The sequence below is a fragment of the Hibiscus syriacus genome, unplaced genomic scaffold, assembly GCF_006381635.1.
Source record: "Hibiscus syriacus cultivar Baekdansim isolate YM2019G1 unplaced genomic scaffold, ASM638163v2 tig00110469_pilon, whole genome shotgun sequence".
NCBI lineage: Eukaryota > Viridiplantae > Streptophyta > Magnoliopsida > Malvales > Malvaceae > Hibiscus > Hibiscus syriacus.
This window is the reverse complement of record NW_024062751.1, coordinates 437,946-458,303: the sequence shown is the minus strand read 5'-3', so window position 1 is coordinate 458,303 and position 20,358 is coordinate 437,946. Positions and strand designations below refer to the sequence as shown.

At 34.4% G+C, this 20,358-nt stretch overlaps 2 pseudogenes; both read right to left on the bottom strand.

Annotated features, from left to right (window-relative positions):
• The window catches only part of LOC120127525, a 42,910-nt pseudogene extending 24,616 nt beyond the window's left edge, over positions 1-18,294 (bottom strand).
• A 98-nt stretch (positions 18,295-18,392) lies between these two features.
• Positions 18,393-20,358, bottom strand: part of LOC120127523 — a 47,209-nt pseudogene continuing 45,243 nt past the window's right edge.

Genomic DNA, 20,358 nt, shown 5'->3' with positions numbered 1-20,358 from the left:
TAAATCAACTGAATGTCCATTTTCTGATATTTTAAATAAATAAATATCTTACTTTTATAAATTATATCTATTTTTTTATTTTTAGATTAATGTTTTATTAATATTTATTTATTTTTTTATATAAAGAAAAGAGCTGTCTTAAAGCACCTAGAAGCCCTTTTCTGATATTTCTAAATAAATAAATATCTTATAAAAAATATAATATATTTTCTTAAAATTATAAATTTGAAATAACAAGATTATAAATTAAATATACATTTGAATTTTTAAATTTCTAATAATAGAGACAACTTATAATTAATAAAGTACCAATTTTGGGCATTGTAGGGGTGCTAATCCTTCCCTAAACGTAACCGACCACGAATCCCTTTTTATTAATAAAAAGAATGAATTTTTAGTTATAAACGCTGACCAGTTTATTTTTTAACTGAAGTTTTCTTAAAAACTTTTTTAAAATATAATTTTTAGGTATTCAACCTACCTGACCCAAAAGGCCGTTGGCGACTCCCAAAACATTTTAAAACCATTTATTCATATCACTTTTCCCGCCGAAGCAAAAATTTAGTGCCCGGACGAAAATGGGTTACGACAGCTTGGCGACTCCACTGGGGACTGGTCAAGCTTTTAAAAGAATTATAAATTGTCTCTTTTAATTAGAAATTTAAAATTCATATATTTAATTTATAATACTTTCCTTTCAAATTTTTATACATATACTTATTATTTTTGTAATATTTTATATATTCTTCTTTATGATTGTTTTTATTTTATTTAAAGGTGTTAAATTTCATTTTTATTTAATTGTTTGTTAGAAATCTGAATATTTCTCCTCACACACAACACTTGCATTACATAAACATAATCTCTATAACTGAGATTTGTCCCTTTTAAGTGGGAGTGAAAGCGACGTCTTCGTGAGAATTTATTCTCCGTGTCAGGCATAAAGAAATGTGTCCCCTCGAATTAAACTCGATCCGCTTAAGTCTGTGATGGACTAGGATTGAGGGTTGGCAGCCCAATGGGGCATCAACAAGGACAGTTCGAGTACCTTTACTCTTAGAACCAAAACCATGCATATAATAAACCTTAGAAATTCACTCAACCTAAGACAGTACTGAACCTCTTTCCATAGGTGTACACAAAGGAGAAATAAGTTCTAACTTTTTGTTTTTTTATTTGATTTTTTTCTTTTTCTGAATAAATGCTTGCGAACTAGAAATCATGCGGTTAGGTTAATTTTTCCAAACAAAGCATGAAACTAGAAAGCATGAGGTTAGGATTTATTATATACCATGATAAATAAAATTTTTTCTTTCAATTAGTTGGTACTAACCATTTTTTTTTCTTATTTTCCCATGCATTTTATTTTTGCTCTAATTTGTTTATATTGTTTTCTTTTGTTTGCATTGCATGATCATAGCATAACCAAAAGGTGTTAACTGGAAAGTCTGTTCATCAAATTGGAAAGAAATCATAAATGGACAAAAAGTTTTATGATCAAACAAAATATGATGCGGCCAAGGAAAGACATCCTGAGGAAACTCCGAGGAAGGAAGCGAGCAATGCACATAGAGATCCTGTTATATTAATACCAAAAGTACTCCACAAAGATCTTGCCAGATTGATACCAAAAGCAGTCTATGGTAAGAGTATCAGTCAGGGCATTCAGAGTAGAGGATGTTTTTATGAAGCTCAAGCATGTTATTTGAAGGACTTGAATGACCAAAACAAGAAATTGAGCACAAAAGTTGAAACCATGCATGAAGATTTCCAAAAGATCAGTCAAACTTTTCAAAATGCTGGCATATGAGATACCCCAGAAGAGTGGATAACAGGGGTTACCAAACTGAAAAAGAACTGCAACATATATGAAGATCTAATCCAAGAACTTCATGGACAAAAAAGTTCTCTTACAAGGGAAAATGAGCAACTCCGAGAAATGACACAAAAGTTGAAGAAACACCAGAATGTCATGGAAGAAGTTGCAGTCCAGACAAGCAATATGACCCATAAACTGATAAACCAAGCTGACTTTACGAGGAATTGAAACAGACTGATAATTCAACTGTTAAGCATGAATAGAAACTAACTTGGCTTTAGAGAAGTTAGGAGGGAAAGTTATCCCCTATATGTAAAGTTTTAGATAGGATTGAAAGTTGTCCCCTACATGTAAAAGTTTTGTTTGATGCAAGAAAACTTTTGTGTTCAATGAAATCTGTTCTAAGATGATCACTCTTGAGTAACACCTTATCATACATGCATTTGCATTTTGCATCTTTGCATTTTCATTTATACTTTTATGTTTACTTTTATATTACACAATTTGCATTTTTATTGTTACATTCACATATTTACATTTACATTTGCATTTTGCATTTTTTTTCATTTTTAAGTTTATATTTATATTTTCATTTTTGTATTTGCATATTTGTATAATTACATTTTATTTCAAACTATTCTACATGCATTTAATCATGACAACTGGAATAATTCGTGGAGAATTCCATGACAGAATTTTGAAATCAAAGTGGAGTTAACTTGGTATTCCTAAAGAAGGATATTAGCCATGAATGAGATTTTAGCAAGGATTGGTAGAATCGAGAAACTGCAAGAGAAATTTATCGAGACACAACAAAAGATGACTGATCAAGTAAAAAAAATTCCAGAATGATTCTAAGGAACAACTGACCAAATTGATGGACCTGTTGAATATTGTAATCCATGGAGAGAAACCCTTAAAGGATTCTGTTGTGAAAGATTTGAATGGGATTATGAATGATGTAACTGATTCAATGGAAACAAATGACCAAGACTTTGTCAGGGAATGTGGAAATTCGATAAATTTCCAAAAATCGGGTATGACCCCAGAAAATGCGACAAAGATCAAGTTGAAGAGAAGCATAGAAGAAATTTCAGTACCATTGAAGAAAGCTAAGCAAAGCAAGCAGTCACAAGGTCTTCAAGAAATCAGAGTAAACAATTGTAATGTGACAGTGATGTCAGGGGAAATTCTACCCAAGTTTCCTTCAGTTTCATGCAGTAAGTTGTATCTTGAGTTACTCAAAGCCCAGATTATTACTCCATGTCGCGCTAAGCCTTTTTTGCTTCCATACCCGAGTTGGTATAATGAGAAACTCTCTTGTGATTATCACGATGGATCCCAAGGACACTTCATTGAGAATTGTGGTTGCTTCAAACAACGAGTTCAAGACCTTTTGGTTCAGGGAATCATAGAAGTGGATGATCAGTCTGTTTTGGTCAAACAATCGAGAATTAAACATCCAAATGGAGTTGGTAGTATCAAAACAAGTAAAGTATATGCCGCAGAAAACGAAGAAAACAAAGTACTTGAGCCAAAGATAAAACGTTCAATTCTCAATACTTCTATGATTATAAATGATAAAAAAGTAAAAAGAGAGGTAATTCGAGACTGGCCCACAGGTTTAAGAATGAATGAGAAAGATGAAACTCTGAAAAAACCTCAAACGCCTGTATCAGATTTTCTGAAGACCAGTGAAAAGAGTCTGGATACAAAGAGTCTGGTGAATATTACTCCAATTACAGCCACAATATGTGTTCAGAATCAGGACAAGGCTATCATCCTTAGTAAAAGTTGTTCTGAATCCAAAAATGAGCTCAATTACCAGCCAAAGAAAAAAAGATGATGATGGAGACTGCTCAGAATAAAGAAATGAGTTGTGTATCTGAAGTACCACTGTAGTACTTTTCTATTTTCATCATCCTGTTTAAACTTGTTTTTTGTTCCTTTCTCTGCCTTTTGTGCAATAAATAAATTTGTGTTGCTTATTAAGGTTATGAGCATTGAGTCAATTTTGCAATCTTGCAGTTCTTTGAATATCAATTGGATTAAAAAGCTCTTCATGATTAGAGTTATAATCTTTGATAGAATATCAGGATTGAAAACCAGAAAAACAAGGACCATTAACCTTACCTCAGAAGAAATACACCCAAACACTATCATATTACAAATATGAGATAGCCTACTCCTATTGAAAAAAATTACAAAAAGGCTTGGTATTTATATATAGGAGTGTACAACATGGGGCATCGTTGATGTATTACATTACAAAATCGATTAGAATATTTTTCTATTAATAACGTTCAATGATGAACATAATTTTTTACAAATAGATAAATCTAGTTTAAGTCAGTTGCTGGGAATTGAACTCTAACGAAGAGATTTTCTGAATTCCACCAAAACACCTAGACTATAACAGGTTCTTCTTAACAAGCTTAAGAAATTGGATTTGGATACCCATGTTATATTATTATATACAATAAAGCTTGAGTTGTCCCACTAGAGCAAATGGTTAATCGCCCCGGCTTTATGGATAATATTCAGCTAATCTATTTATACTATTATATGCAATAAAACTGTCCCTATAGAGCAATTGGTTAATCGCCCCGTCTTTATGGATAAGTTTCAATTAGCCTGATAAAGGTGATTATATTATTATATACAATAAAGCTAAATTCAGCTAGCCAAAATGGCAAATGTGTTAACAAATGGACTAAGGGAGTTACGAAACACCTGTTATAGTCAACTTCACACAAGCACTCAGAAATTTCATTTTTAGACCGATATTTTTTCACTACTTTGATTAGACGAGTCTAAATGAAAGATTCCAGAGAATTGAAATGGAAGGACTCTAGAAGGTCTAGTAATTAACAATCCTAGTTGCGTCATTTTGTACGCATCCGGTTAAAATACCAAGTCCTTAAAGTGAGGCATGTGACAAAGATCACAAAGAGTGAGAGATGAGTAACATCTTAAATAGATGTAACCATAGAAAATAGGAAAGCCATCCTGAAACCAAACCAAATCTTCATACTTGTCAAAGAATTATAATTCTTAAACATTACAGAGTTGTTAATTCTTTTGATATTTTTTGAATTCATGCTTATGATTTGATTTTATTGTGAACCCGTGATAGGCAATATTCTACAAAATTCTTTCATTGTTCGATAAAGAAAGGAGGAAAAACATTTTCAAACAGGACAGTCTCAAATGAGGAAGGTCCTTGAAGTAAGTTGGTGTTTGTTCTACCTCTATTATAGAAAAAAAACGAGACCAGAATGATGAAGCATTGCACTTTCTTGAAAGCAAGTGGTCCAAAGAGCCAGAAAGTCTGGAGATTTGAACTTGTAACGCTCTCCTGTGACATCATTAGCAATCCATCAAGAAAGATTATCACTTATTTCATGCTGAGGGCGATAAGCATTACCAGACAAATTATTTTCCCCAGCCATCAATCATTGTTCTCTAGAAGATTACATCACAGAGTTATAAGTCCCATTAAGGATTATATCCATTATGTCATTCAGAAGAATGCTAAATTTGAAATTAAAACTTATGGCACATAATAAGACATTGGAACATATTCTACACTTGTAGGCCTTACAGGATTCCAAAAGTTGAGATAACCAGTTTTACCATTAGCTAAATCTTTCTATGGTTCGAGAAGAATGGGATATGGCAGTACGTATTTTGGAGCAGCAGAAGAGACAGTCACTGTAGCAGCCATTGCAAAAAAAAATGCACCAACAAAAATCTTCAAGTTCATCCCGATGATGTTTATGCCTTCCAGTAAGGTTATTACACGGAATGCCACTGACAACAAGGTCGAATTCGACAAATCTACTCATCAATTGCTCCAATCGATCCCCATTCAGTTCTTGCACATCTGGTTTCAAAGGAATGCCCAGAAAGTAGAAAGCAACCTCTGCATCATTTATCCCAGAGAAAAGAGACACGACATTGATACCACGGGGAAATATGTCTCTAGCAGATCCCCATCCTCGTGTATGGTTCAACCTAGAAGTATTTCCACCTCATCAGGTTCAAGTAAAGCAACTTTATTCCTTCCAACCCATACCAGATTCCATTTTCGGTACTCATCAAGAACATACTTCTGGACACTCGAAGATGACTCATCGTCATAAGCTTCAAGAGCCTTACAGATCCTTTCTGTCAATTTGGCACTTCCTGTACATGTTTGTAAACAGTTCAACTTTGTTCTTGTATCCCAGGAAGGCACCATTTCTTTTTCAATAGAAAAATATCATGTATGGTGCGTGGAGTAAGTAGAATAAGAGGAAATTTGTTCTCAATTGGCAGATTATGAATATAGCCCCGTTTCCAGGCTACAGCACAAAAATACTTCGAATCTACAAATTCTGGCTCTACATCGAATAAGTACTGTGATATTCCAGTCCAAACATCAACTGGAGCAAGTACCACGTTCTCAAAGTAGAAATAAGGAGGCTCGATAATATCTTCTGGAAATTCTTTGAGTTATCTGATCTGGTTCGGTAGAAACCCCAAAACCAATCATTGGATTTGGAAGATGAACTGCACGATTGTCTTCATTAAGAAGCTTCTTTTCAAGCTTCCTCTGCTTCGTCCTTTTCCATAAATCATAGCCCGAGTTTCGCCTTTGCTTGTAATTGGGGTCATTACATAATGAATTCCTAACTTCTACCAGAAGATGTGCGTCAGCAGCCTTAGCCATTTGAGCATCACATATAAAATCTGTCAACTCTGCAATTGATGAATCCAGACCATATCTCTCCATGGCTATTGAAGCCTCAACATCTGAGTATCTCATTTTCGTCAAGTATGACAGTTTATTCTTCTTATCAGAATCAGAATTCAGGATTTCCTCGGTATCAGAAGAACTATCAATATCTGTGAAATCATCCTGAAAGATCGCTTCATAATCAGATGAGTAGTTATCAGAACCAACATATTGCATGGAAAAGCATGTTCCAAAACTAGCTTTCACTGAAAACAAGGTTCACCCGTGTCAGCCTGGAATGAATCACTAAATAATTTATACCACTCTGTCTGATTAGATCCCTCTAGATCCAGTGGGCACCTCATTCAAAAAAGGCACATATCTCAGACATTTCTGTCAGAATGATTGATTACTTCTTAAAGTTTGTGACAATATGAAGAGAATTCCTCAAATTACTTGACAACAATGCTGTTTTGTAACACCAGAATGAGAGTATTCAAGATAAACAGATTTGAGGCACGAATAGAGCCACAAATACCCACAATAGTGCATTATCAAATTTGGACTTCGCGGGGATCATGAAATCCAAATCAAACAAACATTGAAAGTAAGCCTTATAGTTTAGAAGATTGGGGGCATTTTGAAGGCCAAATTCAGACAGATTCATGCGGGACATCTTGAAAGCTCATTTCAACCAGAAGTAGAATGTTGAGGCATTTTTAAGGCTCATAGTAATATGAATATTTGGGCATTCTTGGAGGCTCATCTCAGCAAGAAGTAAGATTGAGCTCACTTTTAACATCTGTATCAACAAATGTTGGGGCACTTTAAAGGTTACTTCAGACAGATACATGTGGGGCATTTTGAAAGCTCACGTCAACAATCAGCAAATATTAGGGTATGCTGAAAGCCCATTTCAATCAGAATCAAGAATGTTGGCACATTTTGAATGTTTGTATTAGCCAATGCAGGGGTATACTAAAACCCCATATCATCTTACAGAAAGATCATTGATTTGAGCAAATATTTCCATTAAGGCAAAAAGGTATGAAGAATGAAAATGGTGAAGCAGTGACAATTGAGCTGATTACATGATTGCTTCATTCATCAGGTAGTTGCATTAGGATCCTGTTGTTGGACAAATATCTACTCAATAAGTATGGTTTCAAATACCTAATCTTCTTAACCATGTGTCACATGACATAGTGTTCCTTTTTTTAACTACATCACGGTTGCATGGATAAAGATGGTCCCCAGATAGACTACTCGATCCCGGGAACAGTTCCTCAAGATATCGGCTTTGAACATGGTCTTTTGTGTGTCAGTGATGATTGGAAATATTTCTTTGAGATTCTTGGCAATTAATTTCAACCATACTGTTAAGGTTACGAAGTTGTTTTACACATCAGTTCTTGTTTGAATTTTATTCTTATTCCCGGTGTTATCATGGCCAGCCAGGGTGAATTGAGTTTTCATCTATTTTGGTTTTATCATGTGCATTTTATCCCCAGCAGCAAGAATTTCATGGATATCGTTCCTTACATGGCTCCTATAGCTGATATGTTTCTACTTCCTACAGCACTCATTATGGAAGAAAAACATGATCAGTATCATACTTGCTCGAGATGATATCAAAAGAAGTTGGTATCTCTTATTCAATTCAGCACTAGCATATTTTGTGAATTTGACCAACTTTTTGGTCATGAAACACACCATTATCTCACTTGTATTCCCATTGAGTTTTATTCTCAAGTGGTCTTGTGACATCATACAAAAGTTCTGAACACTATAAAAGAGCTTCCCTGACCATAAATCTGTGCAGAAGCCACAGCTGGATGAATGTGTTGTTAAATGTTTTACAAACCAGTCATTCTGATGTTGAACCAATGTTGTGATCAAATGATTTCCATTTACTGGTCCAAGATGAAGTTTTTCCTTTTCAACCTCAAGGTTAGAAGTAAGAAATGATGAAGATTTCTTTCCACAGAAGGGAAGCAGAAATTTTAACAACAAGAAACTGGTGGAGCCAACTAAAGTTGAATGACAGGTTGTTGTTAAGCATCTCGACATGATATGGTCCAAGTTGCCTTGTTCGAGATCTGATTAGATGTGGAGACATGAAAGGAATTAGGATAAATCCTCCTTGTGATGTGTTTCAAGAGTTAAATCAGAACATGCACTACTCTCCCAATTAATCCATGCTGAGTCTGGCATATCTACATCTACACTCTTCAAAAATGATAGATTCTCTTTTCAAAGATGAAAGCTTTATTGGATTTCTATACAAATCCAGACGAAGAAAGCCAGTTTTATAAAAAACCAAATGGGACATCAAGGTCATAATTCTGATTACAACCAAAGTCCCACAAATGAAACATTTTCTTCTGAGACTTTAATGAAAATGAAGCAGAGAAGACACAAAGATTGCTATTCCAAATTACAAATGCCAGCTTGAAATGACATTTTGATCAAGTGAAGGAAAACCAAGTTCACCACTTTGAAATCAAAGATGAACTTAACATTCATGCATCATATTTAGGCATTTGCAAAAATAGGTGCATTTTCATCCATTTTATCCATGTTAAATTTTGACAGGAATTTCAAAGATTTTAGCAAAGATTCAAATTCATCACTTGATGGATCAACTTTTCCAGAAGAATTTCATAATAAGAAGAAATCATCTGAAGAAGGAAGAAGAAGTTCATAATGAGAAGAATTTGTTCAACCTTTTGTTGGAATTCATTATTTGATGGATCAGCATTGCCAGGTAGAGTTCATAATAAGAAGAACTCATCTGAAGAAGGAAGAAGAAATTCATAATGAGAAGAATTTGTTCAACTTTTTGTTTGAATTCATCACTCGATGGATGAACTTTTCCAGAGAAAGGTCATAATGAGAAGAACTCATCTGAAGAAGGAAGAAGAAATTCATAATGAGAAGAGCTTGTTCAACCTTTTGCATGACTCTATCACAAAAGGAGATAGATCATCATCAACTTTTCCAGAGAAAGTTCATAATGAGAAGAAGTCATCTGAAGAAGGAAGAAGAAGTTCATAATGAGAAGAGCTTGTTCAACCTTTTGCATGACTCTATCACAGAAGGAGATAGATCATCATCAACTTTTCCAGAGAAAGTTCATAATGAGAAGAACTCATCTGAAGAAGGAAGAAGAAGTTCATAATGAGAAGAGCTTGTTCAACGTTTTGCATGACTCTATCACAGAAGGAGATAGATCATCATCAACTTTTCTAGAGAAAGTTCATAATGAGAAGAACTCATCTGAAGAAGGAAGAAGAAGTTCATAATGAGAAGAATTTGTTCAACCTTTTGCATGACCCTATCACAGAAGGAGATAGACCAGCATCAATATTTTCAGAAGTGTTCATAATGAGAAGAACTCATCTGAAGAAGAATGAGCAGAACCTATTGAACCTTTACATGATTATATCACAGAAGGAGATAAATTGTCATCCCCAGTGGAAAAGTTCTTAATGAGAAGAACTAATCCCAAATAAGAACTTGTTTAACATTTCCATCCTAATCAAGTAAAGTCAAATGAAAAAAACTTATTGTCTTTTCGTCTTTGCCCTTTTCTCATTAACATAAGAATGAGCAAAGAGGGGCAGCTGAAGACACTAGTTTTTTTTCATTTTATTATTACTATTACTATTACTATTATATTATTATTTATTTTTATTATTAATATTATTATTATTACAAACAGGCCCATTTAAATTTACAAATCCCGGAGCCCAATTACCATCAGAGGCCCAGACCCCGATCCAGTCTAGAACCAGCCCAACAGATAACCCAAACCCTCTAGGGTTTGGATCGTGTCTGCTAGGGTTTCTAACCCTAGCGCCGCCACCGCTCCAAGCTTCCAGACGCTTCAACCTTTGCTGCCAAGTGCTCCAACTGCCACTGCCAACAATGTCACTGCTAGGTGACTCAGCCAGCTTTTGCCACCCTCTTCGAAGCCTCCAGAAGACCTAGATGGCCACCCACGTTGAAGCTCTATGGTGAGTCACCGCCATAGCTTGGTGACTCACCGAGGACCGCTCCATTATCTGGTCCAAATGAAGTACATGGTGGCCTATAAATATGGTCACCAAACCTGTGAAAAAAATGAAGAGGGGAACCAGACAGAGAGCAAAAAAATCGATAGGAGACGGAGAGCAACCCCAAAAATAGAAAACAACAACCAATAAACCAACAACAAACATCAATAATCGAAAAGAAAAACAGAGAAGAGAAGAACTTACCCCCGAGATACCAAACGTCACCGAAAACTTTTGTAAACCGAGGTAAACCTTCGGTTTTTGTTTATATCTACGTCTATTGAAAGAGTTTTAGGAGAAAAAGAAACTAGATTTGGCCTGATCCCTCCGGCGAGGGAATTTGTAGAGAGAAGGCAGAGCTTCTCTCTCTTTAGAGAGAGAAGTAGAACAAGGAAATGAGGGAGACCGGCCATTTTAGGCCGATTTTGGGCTTAAATAATCCTCCCCGAACGACGTCGTTTTAAGGAGGGGTGTGTTCGTAATTTTACGCGTGGAATAACCATGCCCGTAGCCATCGAAGTTTTGTAACTCTGCATTTTAGTCACTGGAAATCGAATTCTAAATTTTTTAATTGGGTCTCGTAAGTTTATTTTATTATAATTTAGTCATTTCCAGTATAATTAGGTATTTGGTTAAATGCCTTATTTAGTCCTTTATAATTTTTATAATTTATATTTTAACCCCGAATCACATATTTTAATTTGTTTTAATTTGATGTACTAATTTAATATAATTTTATTTTAGTCACCAAATTAATAAATGGGTAAAATAACATGTTTAATCCCTGTAATTTTAAATAATTAATTACGAATTAGGTATTTAATTTTATTAGATTATAATTTAGTCACTAATTTTAAATATTTTCATTTATTATAAATATTTATTGCTTTTAAATATATAGTTCTAATTTTATTTTTATTATTGTTTATTTATGTTTTAATTTTACATGTTTATATATTTAAATATTATTTTTATTATTATTATATAGTCATATAAATATATATATATAATAAATAATACTTATTTTTACTTTATATATATATATTAAATCTTAATTTGATTTTACATAAATTATATTTTAATCATATTTTAATATTTATTTATTTTTCAATATTAAGAAAGGACAGTCTTAAATCAACTGGATGTCCATTTTCTGATATTTTAAATAAATAAATATCTTACTTTTATAAATTATATCTATTTTTTTATTTTTAGATTAATGTTTTATTAATATTTATTTATTTATTTATATAAAGAAAAGAGCTGTCTTAAAGCACCTAGAAGCCCTTTTCTGATATTTCTAAATAAATAAATATCTTATAAAAAATATAATATATTTTCTTAAAATTATAAATTTGAAATAACAAGATTATAAATTAAATATACATTTGAATTTTTAAATTTCTAATAATAGAGACAACTTATAATTAATAAAGTACCAATTTTGGGCGTTATAGGGGTGTTAATCCTTCCCTAAACGTAACCGACCACGAATCCATTTTTTATTAATAAAAAGAATGAATTTTAAGTTATAAACGCAGACCAGTTTATTTTTTAACTGATGTTTTCTTAAAAACTCTTTTAAAAGATAATTTTTAGGTATTCGACCTACCTGACCCAAAAGGCCGTTGGCGACTCCCAAAACATTTTAAAACCATTTATTCATATCATTTTTCCCGCCGAAGAAAAAATTTAGTGCCCAGACGAAAACGGGTTACGACATTATGCATGTTATTTTGCTCTAACTTGTTTATATTGATTTCTTTTGTTTCCATTGCATGATCATGGCATAACCAAAAGGTGTTAACTGGAAAGACTGTTCATCAAATTGGAAAGAAATCATAAATGGACAAAAAGTTTTATGATGGAACAAAATATGACACAACCGTGGAATGGCATCCTGAGGGAACTCCGAGGATAGAGGAGAGCTATGCACCCAAAGATCGTATGCCCATTAAAGAGCAAAAGGAGATACGAGAAATAAGAGAGCAGATGTCCAAGATGATGGAAAGAATATCTGTTTTAGCCAAAGGAAAAAGAGATTCCGACACAAATAGAGACAGTCATCATTCGTATTCACAAGTTATATGGAGATACCCAGGAAATGGTGACAACTGTAAAAACTCCCAGAGATGAGAAGAAATCATGTAATCTGAAGTCGTCAAAGTTTAGATTGCTCCCGACGTCTAAAACTCAGGTTCAATCCAAGACAAATGACGGTTCTTATTTTGATGCTATCCCTATATCATATAAGGAGTTATATGAAAAGCTACTTGAAGTGCAAGAAGTGGCCCCGTACTACATAAAACCATTCCAACCTCCGTATCCGAATTGGTATGACATCAACTTTTATTGTTAATATCATGTTGGAACTCAAGGACATACCATCGAAAATTGTCTTGCCTTCAAACGTCGAGTACAAAGTCTTCTGGATCATGGAACCTTACAGTTTGTGATAAATGATCGACCTAGTTTGGTAACTGAAGATCCTAATAGATTAATACCAAAAGTGGTCAAAAGTAAGAATATTAGTAGGGCCGCCCAAAGAGAAGAAGACTTGCTGAGGTCTGAGGCTCAAATACGTCATCTAAAGATTGCAAACGATAAATTGAGCACCAAAAAGGGAAACCATGCATGAAGATTTCCAGAAGGTCAATCAAGCTTTTTAAAATGCTGGCCTAGGAAACACCCCAGAAGAGTGGATAACGGGGATCACCAAACTGAAAAAGAACTGTAACATACATGAAGGTCGATCCAAGAGGTTTTCTCATGATTTAAGAGTTGCAGAAGAAAGATGCAATACATCTGTCAGTGAATTAAAAAGATGTCAAGTAGAAAATCAAAGGTTAAATAGGGCTATGACCAACATGGAAGCATCATATCAGATTCATTAGCTTGAGATCGATATTGAATTAAAAACCACTATGGCTAAGAACAAAACATTGAAGAAATGTTTAGATGATTATGGAGATCTTGTACGAGAACTTCTTGAACACAAAGAGTCTCTCACAAGAATAAATGAACAACATTGTTTACAATTTTTAGAGTTGACACAGAAGATGAAAGAAAAAGACAATGTCATGAAGAAAGTTACTGCTCAAGCAAGCAATGTGCCTCATAAGCTGGTGAACTTAGCTGGCTTCGCTAGAGAATTAAAGCAGATGGATAACTCCACACCTGAACATGAGTGGAATTTAATTTGGCTTTTAAGAGAAATAGAGAAATTAGGAATAAAAGCCATCCCCTATATGTAAAGGTTTTGTTTGATGCACGAAAACTTTTGTGTTCAATGAAATCTGTTCTAAGATGATTACTCTTGAGTAACACCTTTTCATATATGCATTTGCATTTTGAATTTTAGTATTTTTATGTTTGTATTTACATTTATATCATGCATTAAAACATATTTAAATGTTTATTTATTTTCAATATCAAAGAAAAATGCAGTCTTAATATAACTGGATGTTCTATTCTGGCATTTTAAATAATTTACATTTACATTTTTGCATTTATGCATTTCACATTTACATTTTTTATTTGTTCAAGTATTGGTATATACATTATAAAAACATATAAATAATTCATGAAGGGTTCTGTAACAGTAAAATGAGATCATTCATTCATACGGTATCATCATCATGAAAACAATAGAACAATCTCATGAGAGACTACAAGATCAGTGGTCAGAACAATTGACAGGGTTACCTCAGGATACAAAGAAAGAAACATCGGATTCAGTACCAGATAGACCAAATCAAATTATTCAGGGGATTATATCTGATAAAGAAAAGATAACTGCTAAAGAGCAACAGTGCTATCAGATTAATAAGTCGAGAATGATAATAAACCCTGGGGCATCTCACTTGAGCCCAAAGAATAGCCTCGTTAATTATTCACAATATGATGAGAGAGTCAAGAAGGTGGATGAATCAATCAGAAATATGAAAGATGTTAATGCCTCCCGCAAAGAATTAGAAGCAAGAGAGCTCAGCTTGGTTCCAGACTTGGTTATTCCCCATGAATTCAAAATGCCTGATTTTGAGAAATATGATGACACCAGTTGTCCCCTAATCCATCTGAGAATGTTCTGCAGAAAAATAGAAGGATATTTAAGTTCTGATGATCTGTTAATTCATTCCTTCCATGCTACTCTTATTGGCCCAACAGTAGTCTGGTACAATCAGTTGACCCAAGAACAGATCAAGAGATGGGTTGATTTAGCTGATGCATTTTTTAGACAATATTGGTATGTTAAAGGTTTAGCTCCAACACGTATGAATCTTCAAGGAGTAAAGAAGAAAGCCAATGAAAGGTTTCAAGAATATGCTTTAAGATGGAGAGGAGTGGCGGCACAAGTTCAACCTCCCATGTTAGAACAAGAGATATCACATATATTTCGTGATTCCCTTCCCGCTCCTTTCTTTGAGTTAATGCAGGCAAATCCAACGAAGGAATTCAAGAATCTTGTTACAAGTGGAGAATTAATTGAGAATGTAATCAGTGAAGAAAACTCACAAGTCACATCCAAGTGCTCGAAGGATCAGAAAGTGAAAGCTGATGATGTGAATGAATGTAACATCCATAGTCCCCGCAATTGCAAAAGGAAAAGAGCAAGTAGTTGTTCGGATCGACTAAAGAAAGTCATGCGATCAAGAAAAACTTTGGAAGTGTTCCAAACTTCCATTTCAGACTTGTACCATCATTTGGTTAAAGGTCAATACATTACACCAAGACCAACGAAAGTACCACCTAACCCTTCTACCCATTGCTATAATCAAAATAGCTTCTTTAATTTTCACTTGGGGGTAAAGGGGCATTCAACAAAGAGTTGTTGGCCACTGTTAAAAGAAATAGATACGCTTGTTGGCAAGGGGGTCTTGACACAAGAGATAATCAAGAAATGGGGGGCAAATGAGGACAAGAACCCTAGTCTGATTACACACCCAACATTAGAGGAGTAATGATGCATACACAAGTGGAAGTGTTATCTACCACTGTAGTACTTTTCTATTTTCAGTATATTGTTTGAACTTGTTTTTTTGTTCATTTCTCCGCTTTTTGTGCAATAAATAAACCTGTGTTGCTTTTATAGTTATGAGCAATGAATTAAGTTTTAATCTTGAAATTCTTGAGTATCAAGTAGATTAAATATTCTTTTAATTTTTCAAGAGTTATAGATCTTTGGCAAGTGGTAAAGTTATATCTTCCATATCCCATCCAATGCCAATTACTTAACCCTTACCAAAATCAAATCCTGACACTACAATTATTTGAGACTCTGAAGTCATGTCTCTATCTATTTTTGAGACACCAACTCAAGATGTTTACTGGTTTATGATACTACCTTCCACCATATACATGACTTCATAAGTCACACATTTGTCCTTCCAAATACAAAACCATCATGAACCAAAAGACCTCAAAAGAACCAAACTTTCAAATTATCCGTGAATTTTCCTGCAAGAAGAGACGAGATGAGGCATTATAGATCAACTTATCGAATATAATTTCAAGTGATTGAGGCATACTAAAAAAAAGGATTGATTGAAATAAATATATCATGCATTAATTACATTGTTTTTATATAAATAAAGTTAATCTTGAAAATTCATCCCCCTGGAGATATCTCTTTTTACAAAGGTTTTTGTGTATGAGATGACGAACGACATTGTTTCATTTATCCTTCTAAATATATGTATATATATATATCTCTTGTTGTCCCCTTTTGAGCCTATAATATTTTTTCTGATTCAACCTTAACCAAGGATCACTCTCCATATTGGGGGGCAAGAAGAAGGATATATGCTCACGGGGATATGGATTGTCAATTACAAAGGCAAATCTTCATGAATTGAAGAGAGTTTGAATTACAAGGTAGATCAAATGCAAAGTGCTTAAATATCAATCAAGACAAGACGAAAGAATTTCCAAAATGCAAGAAGAAAAAGAGGTTCTCAAAGCAATTGAAGTCCTATACTCATAAAAAGAAAAAAAAATGAAAAAGGAAAAAGGAAAAAAGAAAAAAGAAAAAAGAAAAAAGAAAAAAGAAAAAAGAAAAAAGAAAAAGTAAAAGTAAAAGGAAAAAAGAAAAAGAAGGAAGAAAAATTGAATCATGATGGGTGACTCATTGAGCCTCAAGCTACAAGGTTGATCAAGTGCAATAAGTTCAAAAATTTATATTCAACAAGAAGCACAAGAAATACTGGAGATGAAGGAATCTTATGGAAAAATCCCCAACAAAGCAGATCCAAGTCAAACAAGGCAAGATTGAAGGCATCAGAATGAATTGATCCTTGGTTCAATTACCCTTAAAACACTTGTTTGAGCCTTTTTATCCCTTTCTTTCATAACCATGAACCCAGGCCTACATTACGTACCTGAAAAGTCCATTCTAATCATACATGGATTTCTATATGAAAGGGACTATCTTCAGATTTCATTCCGCCTCTCAGGATTGATTTTTATTTACAAAATTGTTTTTTAAAATCTTTAATGCATGATATAAAAAATGATAAAAGAGGGTTCAAGATGTAAATTTTTAAATAACATCTCGGAACCAAAGAAGGATTCGAGTTGAAAACCTGAAAAGGCGGCTCGAATATCGAATGGTGCAACAACGATATAAGAGACGATCTTAAGCTATTGATAAAGCACCGCACATCCCAAAGACGTTCCTGAGATTCGGGAACCAAGAAGTATCTCCATCAGATGAACATAACAACCCTTCCTTCAAGATAGTAGAAGCTCAAAGAAGACATATATGCTTGACCAACCTGAGAGACCTTACTTTACCAGAATCAACCTACACCTCAAATCAGTCAATAATTTTGACACTTGCCATAGGACTATGATTTTTGAATGATTTGAAAGAGTAGTTGATTTATTTAATATTCTTTAAATTCATACTTATGATTTGATTCTATTGTGAACCTGTGATAGGCAACATTTTACCAAATTCTTTTATTCTTCGATAAAGAAATGAGAAAAAAACATTTCAAACAAGACAGTCTCAAATGAGGAAGGTCCTTGAAGCAAGTTGTCGTTTATTCTACCTCTATTGTAGAAAAAATAAGACCAGAATGATGAAGCATTACACTTTCTTGAAAGCAAGTGGTCCAAAAAGCCAGAAAGTCTGGGGAGTTGAACTTGTAACGCTCTCATGTGACATCATTAGCAATCCATCAAGAAAGATTATCACTTATATCATGCTGAGGGCAATAAGCAGACATATTACTTTCCTCAGCCATCAATCCATATCTCTATCAGATTCTCCAATCACAGAGTCATAAGTCCCAATAAGTGTATTATGGGAATGAACAAAGACCACCATCTGCATTCTGGTTATACTGTGATACTGGCTCAAGTCTTGATACATCATTACGGCCTTTGCCATGCTGATCATTTTCTTTTCCAAGATTATATTCATTATGTCCTTTAGAAGATTGTCGAACCTGAACTTGAGAACTTATGGTATAGAATAAGACAATAGGACAAAATCTACTCTTATAGGCCTTTCATATGGGGTAACATTGGTTACATGATTCTAAAAGTTGAGATAACCAGTTTTATTATCAGCCAAACCTTTTCATGGTTCGAGAAGAGCGAGATATGGCAGTGCGTGTGCCGGAGCAGCAAAAAAGACAGTCGTTGTAGCAGTCATTGCAAGGAAATGCACCAACAAAAATCTTCAAGTCCATCCCATTGATATTTGTTTCTTCCAGTAAAGTTGTTATATTGGATGCCACCAACAACAGGGTTCAATCCGCCAAATTTACTCATCCATTGCTCTAACTGGTCAGCATTCAGTTCTTGCATCTGTTTTCAAAGGTATGCCAAGACAGTAGAAGGCAACCTCTGCATCACTGATTCCAGAGAAAAGAGATAGGACATTAATACCAACGGGGAACATGTCTCTAGCAGATCCTCCTCATCGTGTATGGTTTTTAGGGAAACCTAGAAGTATTTCCACCTCATCAGGTTTAAGTGGAACAACTTTATTCCTTTCAACCCATACTAGATTCCATTTTCGGCATTCATCAAGAACATACTTATGGACACTCGAAGATGGCTCATCATCACAAGATTCAAGAGCCTTGCGGATCATTTCTGTCAATTTGGCACTTCCTGTACATGTTTGTAAAAAGTTTAACCTTGTTCGTGGATCCCAGGAAGGCCACTATTTTGTCAATGGAAAAGCATCATGTATGGTGCATGGAGAAAGCAGAATAAGAGGAAATTTGTTCTCAATTGGCAGATTATGAATATAGCTTTTTTCCGTGCAGCAGCACAAAAATACTTCGAATCTACAAATTCTGGCTCTACATCGTGTAAGTACCGTGACATTTCGGTCCAAACACCAACTAGAGCAAGTGCCATGTTCTCGTAGTAGAAATAAGGAGGCTCAATAGCATCTTCTGGAAGTGTTCTTTGAGTTATCTGATTTGGTTCAGTAAGAACCCCAAAATCAATCATTAGAGTTAAAAGATGAACTGCATGATCGTCTTCATTAAGAAGCTTCTTTTCAAGCTTCCTCTGCTTATTCCTTTTCCAAAAATCACAACATGAGTTTCACCTTTTCTTGTAATTGAGATCATTACATAATTGCTTCATATCTTCTACTGAAAGAAGTGCATCAGCAGCCTTAGCCATTTGAGCAACAAATATAAAATTTGTCAACTATGTAATTGATGAATCTAGACCACATCTCTCCATGGTTATTGAAGCCTTAACCTCTGAGTACACCGTTTTTGTCAAGTACCAACAATTTATTCTCCTCATTAGAATCAGAATTCAGGATTTCCTCGGTATCAGAAGAACTATCAATATCTGTGAAATCATATTGAAAGATCGCTTCATAATCAGATGAGTAATTATCAGAATCAACATGTTGCATGGGTGCGGATTTTTGAAGAGCCGGTACCACTGTATATGTAGTTTTGCTATTTCATCAGATTACTGTTTACATAAATTGGTTTCTCTCCCACAAAAAGTATATTTCAGAAATAGCTTTCACTGAAAGATGATAAACCACTGTGTCAGCCTGGAATGGATTACCAAATGATTTATACCACTCTGTTCGACTAGACCCTTCATCTAGAAGATAATCACCTCATTCAGAAGATGCACATATCTCAGATGTTTCTGTCAAAATGATTGAGCACTTCATAAATTTGTGACAACATGAAGAGAATTCCAGTTACTTGACAACACTGTTGTTTAGTAACACCAGAATGAGAGTATTCAAGATAAACAGAATTGGGGAACGAATAAAGCCACAAGTACCCATAACAGTGCATTGTCAAAATTGGACCTCGTGGGGATCATGATATTCAAATCAAATAGACATTGAGAGTGAATCAGAAGCAGAATATTGGGGCATCTCGAAAGCCCATTTCAGACAGAAATGTTTCATGTAGGGCATCCTGAAAGCCCACGTCATTATGAATATTTAGACATTATTGGAAGCTCATCTCAGCAAGAAGTAATGTTGAGCATACTTTTAACATCTGTATCAGCAAATGTTGGAGCATTTTAAAGTTTACTTCAAACAAATCCATGTGGGGCATTTTGAAGGTTCAGATTAACAAGAAACAAATGATGGAGCATGCTGAAAGCCCATTTCATTCATGATCAGGAATGTTGACACATTTTGAACGTTTGTATTAGCTAATGCTGGGGCATGCTGAAAGCCCCTTTCAATCAGAATCAAGAATGTTGACACATTTTGAACGTTTGTATTAGCCAATGTTGGGGCATGCTGA